The sequence below is a fragment of the Pinus tabuliformis genome, chromosome 8 (assembly GCF_031772625.1).
Source record: "Pinus tabuliformis cultivar Carrire ecotype Pingquan chromosome 8, CPIR1, whole genome shotgun sequence".
NCBI classification, from domain to species: Eukaryota; Viridiplantae; Streptophyta; class Pinopsida; order Pinales; family Pinaceae; genus Pinus; species Pinus tabuliformis.
The window spans coordinates 1333904140-1333910139 of NC_142294.1; positions in this window are offsets into that span (position 1 = coordinate 1333904140).

Below are 6000 nucleotides of genomic sequence, written 5' to 3' on the forward strand. Positions count from 1 at the left end.
CTCACAATATTTTCCTTGGCAACAATAATCCCAACACTTCGAAGCACATCCCAAAAATGGGTGAACTTGGTCAAGTACTTTGGAATAGAGTCACCCTTCTCCATATTGATCTTCAGAGTTTGTCCTACATTGCCAATTTCCTATGGTCAATTCTATTTGAAACAGGTCCGTCAATGCCTTCCACATTGAGTATGGAGTATCCTTGCCATGGAGACTCGAGATAATGTGGTCTTGAACTCCCTACAGGATAATCATTCTCGCTTTTGCCACACACTTTCTCCATTCAGCTGGATCTTTTGCATTCAATGTTGGAGGCTTAGGAATGTCATGAGCTATGAATTCCTTGAGGCCACTATCTTCCAACACTGCCTCCATCATGTCCTTCCAAGTTATATAATTCGAGTTGGCCTCCAAGGCATACTCACGTCACAACCCGTAGAAATACATATTGCTTCTCTGAAGTATAAACTTGCAAATTCGATTTTCACCTACACAACAAACTTGAATTCTCCTCTTCTATAATTTTTTTCACGTATGATACCATGTAGAATTTTTCTGTAGATTCAACAACTTATATGATATGCCAAAACACAAGACAAGAATATAGTCTACTCTTCTCAGCGGAAACAAAAAATGATCGATGAAAACAATAAGTAGAAAGAGGAAGAATATCAATCACACATAACACAATATTTCTCCTGGGAAAGAAACTACTAAAACTATCTATATTGCATTGACCAGAAGATTCAAGAAGAAAAAACAATGCTTGTTCGTCCTGAACAATTCATGCACTAGTAAAATCTAACTTTCTGCTTCACAAGATAGCTCAAGCCAACACTTCGCCAATTATGATGCCTGCCAAGCCCCTATCTCCTTGCAAAAATCCTATAGTAATTAACCCATATTTAATGGGAAATCCACTCTCCATAGCTTTGCAATCCAAACATAGGTCCCCAACTGATTGCATGCACCATCTGTACAACTCGAAAAATTATACAACTGATAGTACATTGTCCCTGAACTCTAACCTCAACTGGGTCTTCATCTAAACTAACATGCATGAGTTATTTGTGAGTGAATCTTTAGTTAACTGGTGTGGTACTGGTGATGCACTCGTGCACTACTCCACTACTAGACCTCTACTAGTTCCTCCAAAAATTATAACTAGTTTAACTGAATATAACTTAGTTAGACTGTGTTATCTAATTACAACTCCAAAGAACTCAACCTGGGCCCCTAAAATTTAGGGATCACTCTACATGACTCTAGATAGACTTCCAACTCGAATTTCTTAATTCAGTTAAGTTAAATTAACTTAATTAACTATTACAAGTTGCTATGAGAATAGTATTTTGATTTAATTCACAATTTAATTCAAGGACAAATTAAATTGAAATTTCTTGTTGCTATTTTTAACACTCCCTCTTAATAAGAAAGGGATTATCAGCTACCTTGATCCTGTCTCTGTGAAGCTCAAATTTGCATCTTGACAATTCCTTTGTCATAATATCTGCATTTTGCTCCTCTGTGGGAATGTACTCCAACAACATAATTCTCCTTTGACCACAACCTCAAAGATGATGATATTGAATATCAATATGCTTGGATCGATAATGAAAAACTGGATTTTCAGAGAGTTTGATACAACTCTGATTGGCACAGTAAATCACAGTTGGATCCATCTGCTGACCAAACAAACCAACCATAATCTTCCTCATCCAGATAACATCACAAGTTGCTTGACTATCAGCCATGTACTCTACCTATGTTGAACTGAGTGAAACTAATCTTTGTTTCCTATTCTACCAAGAAACAGTTGCTAACTCAATACTAAAGATCCCTCTTGATGCACTCTTCTTGTCAGATAGACTCCCTACCCAATCTGCATTGGTGAAGCCTTGAAGCTTCACTCCCTCTTTCTATCTATACCATAAACTATACTGAGTAGTGCCTCTAAGGTATCTTAACACATGCTTGGTTGCCTTCCAATACAGCTTGGTTAGCTTAACCACCACTTGACTAAGTTGGTTAAATGCATATCACATGTTCGATTGTGTGTTCACCAAATACATGAGTGAACACACAAGCTGCCTATAAATAGTAGCTTCCACTACTTCACCAAAAGTAACATCCTCCTTCCTCTAGTTACCTGCTAGAGGAGTCTCCATGGGTTTATTACTCTCCTTGTGGAAATTTTTCAATATCTCATTAGAAAAATTACCTTGAGAAGCAAAAATTTCTTCATCACCTTGCCATACTTCCATGCCTAGAAAGTAGTGCATGAGCTCCAAGTCCTTCATTTCGAAATCACTTGCAAGATCCTCTTTGCAATACTTGATCAACTTATCATCACATGTTAGAATCAAATCGTCGACATATAAAACAATAATCAACAATTTACCTTCAAACAAAAGATGGTAAAGGTTCGCATCCGCTTCACTTTTGGTGAAGCCCAACCCGGTGAATTAGTTATCGATCCTGGTGTACCAAGAATGAGGTTCTTGCTTCAACCCATACAACGCTCGCTTGAGTTGGCACACATGCGAATCTTAGTTGAAGTTATTAAAACCTTCAGGTTGCTCAATATACACCTCTTCCTTAATAATGCCATTAATGAAGGCTTTGTTTACGTCCATCTGATGTATCTTCCATCCCATCTACACTGAAAATTCCAAAATGGATTTGATTGATGAGTACCTTGCAACAAGAGAAAAAGTTTCATCATAATCAATCCCCTCCATCTAAGAAAATCCTCGGGCTACAAACTTGGCCTTATGTTTCTCCACACTATCATCCGCTGCTTTCTTTACCTTGTAAAGCCATCAGGAACTCACCACTGACTTTTCCACTGGTCTTGGGACCACATCTGAAACATTGTTCTTGACAATGGAGTCATACTCTTCAACCATGGCATCAACCCAAACCGGTTGCTGCACTTCTTCCTCAAAAGAGGATGGCTTTGTCTTTACACATCCACTCATAATATCCATGTATCCAGTATACCTCTCTGGTGACCTCCTCTTCCTACGTTGTGATGTGGGTGCTCCCACATTCTCTCTCGCATCATGCAATAATCTATCAACCTCTCTGGTGCGCTTTCTCCCATCTCTGGAAGACTCTACATGAGTGGGTGTCTCCACTCCCTGATCCTCTTCATGTGGCTGCTCCACATCAATCTGAGGTTCCTACTTAGGAGTTAAAAGCTCCTCAACCACATGTAGTTGAAGATCCATCTCAAGGGAACATCTCATGGCCTTCTCTTCATCAACTTTTACATCCCTACGAACCAATGTTATTCTGTTGGTCGGAAGGTACATCTGATAGTTGTGAGGTTTATCAGTATACCCCAAAAATATTCCCAACTTTGTTGTTGGCTTAAGCTTCTTTCAGGCATCTTTGGTTACATGGCAGTAGACTGATGAACCAAAAATCATGAAGTGACCCACATTTGGTCTCTTCCTTGAAAAAGCCTCTTCCGATGAACTCATCCTGAGAATTCGATGAGGGTTTTTGTTATGGAAATATACAATTGTGTTGCATGCCTCAACCCCAAGTGTAGTGGTAGGCCATGATCATGCAACATCACCCATGCTGCCCCTGCTATGCTTATATTCTTCCTTTCAGCCACACCATTCTGTTGTGGGTTATGAGGTGTTTTCAACTCTCGTCGAATGCCTTCTGCCACACAGAAGTTTTTAAACTCATTCGACACATACTCTCCACCATTATCACTCCTAAGAGATTTAAGCTTCCTTCCATTATCTTTCTCAACCAATGCTTTAAATTCATAGAACCTTGCAAAATTCTGATCTTTCTTATGCATGAAGAAGATCCAACATTTATGAGAAAAATCATCAACAAATATAACATAATACATGTGATTGGTCATGGATTTTGTCGAGAATGGTCCACACACATCTGAATGGACTTGATCCAAGATCGCCTTGACTGTATTTGTTGTGAAAGGAAGCTTTGGTGTATTTTACCAAAGTACACCTTTTGCATGTGTCAACTTGCTCTAGTGTACCTTTGGGAAGATCGTTAGAAATTTGATGCATGATTTTCAAATCGCCATGATGCAAATGACCCAAGCACCTGTCCCACAACTCACCGATGTCTTGGCTATGCACCCTCTCTGCTTTTGTGCTCAAGGCAACACAATCTTCCACCTCCAACTTGTAGATATTCTTCACCTGAACCCTTATCCTCTTTACCTGTCTTGTGGCTATGTGACGAAGGAACTCCTTTCCCTTACTAAGGATCACATCATAGCCTCTATCCTCCAACATGGCAACATATACCAAGTTCTTTTTCAAACTAGGAACATACATAACATCTTTCAAAGTGAGGGAAGCACTCGAATACCTTTGAAAGGTAACTATACCAAGCCCAGTAGCACTATACCTCCCGTCATCACCCATCTCGATATACATCTAGAGATCCTTCTCCTCCAAGTTACTAAAGAGCTCTTTGTTAGCAGTCATGTGAAAAGAAGCTCCATTATCAAGGTACCATACACTACCCATCATCGATGACACCATACATGCGATGAGGGTAAAGTCCAATTCGCATTGTGAGGCAAGAGCCTCACCTCCTATCGTTCCTCCTAAGGGCTTCTTACTGGCCTTCTTGAGTTGAGACTTTGTCACAAAATGTCCCAGCTTGTGACAATGAAAGCACTTGAATTTAGACATGTCTTTCTTCTTTTCTCCATGACAAGAATTTGATTTGGAAAGGGATGGCTTTCCCTTCCCTTTCTTTTCCTTACCTACAAAGGCAAATTTTTCCTCATCGACAGTCTCTAATGAGGATCTGTTTATGGTATTCCTCTAAATCTCTTCATGTACCAAATTCGACCACAGTTGTTCCCAACCTGGTAGCTTCTCCCTCCCATTGATGAAGTCTCAATAATTGTGTCAACTCTTGGGAAGTCCTACAAGAGCTAGGCTCACCATATTGTCCTTGGCAACAATAATCCCTACACTTCCAAGCTCATCCCGACAATGGGTGAACTTGGTCAAGTACTTCAGAATAGAGTCGCCCTTCTCCATCTTGATATTTCTGAGTTTGTCCTGCAGCACCAATTTCCTATGTTCAATGTTATTTTTAAAATAGGTTCGTCAATGAATTCCACATTGAGTATGGAGTATCCTTGCCATGGAGACTCGAGACAATGTGATATCAAACTCCCTCCAGGATAATCCTTCTCATTTTTTCCACATACTTTCTCCATTCATCCAGATCTTTAGCATTCGATGTTGGAGGCTTAGGAACGTCATGATCTATGAATTGCTTGAGGCCATTATCTTCCAACACTGCCTCCATCATGTCCTTTCAAGATATGTAATTCGAGCTTCCCTCCAAGGCATACTCAAGTCGCAACCCGTATAAAGACATATTTTTGCTATGAAGTATGAACTTGAAAATTCGATTTTCACCTGCACAAACAAGTTGAATTCTCCTCTTCTATACTATCTTCACCTATGATACCATGTAGATTTTTACTGTAGATTCAACAATTTATGTGATATGCTAAAAAATAAGACAATAATCTAATCTACTCTTCTCAGCGGAAACCAAAACTGATTGATGAAACCAATAACCAGAAAGAGGAAGAATATAAATCGCACATAATGCAATATTTCTCTGCAGAAAGAAACTACTAAAACCTCGACTATCTATATTGCATTAACCAGAAGATATGAGAATAAAATACAATGCCTGTTCGTCTTGAACAATTCGTGCACTATTACAATCTGACTCTCTCCTTCACAAGCTAGCTCAAGCCAACACTTAGCCAATTATTTTGCCTGCCAAGCCCCTACTTCCTTGCACAATTTAGAGAGGAATCAACCCATATTTAATGGTAAATCCACTCTCCATAACTCCAGAATACAAACATAGGTCCTCAACTGATTGCATGCACCATCTATACAACTCAGAAAATTATACAACTAATAGTACATTTTCCCTAAACTCTAATCTAAACTTGGTATTCAT